This window comes from Penaeus monodon, chromosome 24 (assembly GCF_015228065.2).
Source record: "Penaeus monodon isolate SGIC_2016 chromosome 24, NSTDA_Pmon_1, whole genome shotgun sequence".
Taxonomy (NCBI): Eukaryota; Metazoa; Arthropoda; class Malacostraca; order Decapoda; family Penaeidae; genus Penaeus; species Penaeus monodon.
The window spans coordinates 27,290,000-27,290,470 of NC_051409.1; the positions used below are offsets into that span (position 1 = coordinate 27,290,000).

At 36.1% G+C, this 471-nt stretch overlaps 1 protein-coding gene across 1 annotated transcript in view; it reads left to right on the plus strand.

The window, feature by feature from the left end:
• LOC119588702 overlaps window positions 1–471 on the plus strand; it is a 103,718-nt gene that overhangs the window by 59,401 nt on the left and 43,846 nt on the right.

The window sequence follows — 471 nt, forward strand, 5'->3', positions numbered from 1 at the left end:
TCATACAGAAAATTTATATCTAAAGAGTTTTGAACAAAATTTTGCACTTTTCCCTTTGTTTCCTTTCATTTCCTCACACCATGAATATTATGAAAGAAGAAACTACGATTGGAAATGCTTAATTTAAACAGACACTATATTTGTTATATTGATATGAGATATATTTTTTGGTCACCAGGGTAAGGTTAAACTTAGCAAAATAGAAGGTCTACTTTGTGCATTATCCTGGTTTACATCAGCAAAGGAAATGATCTTCACGAGCACCATGCACCCGCCTCTGTCTGTTAACATAAACTGGAATGGTCCTAACACTGATCCCTGGAGAACCTCTCTAGTTACCTGAAACCGTACTTATATTTGCTCTCTGTTATCGACCTATGAGTAAACTGACCGTACTTTTTGGAAGTTGGAAACACAGGCCTGTCGTCCACTTTAACTGTGTCAGTAGACACACTCCATATTAAATACAAT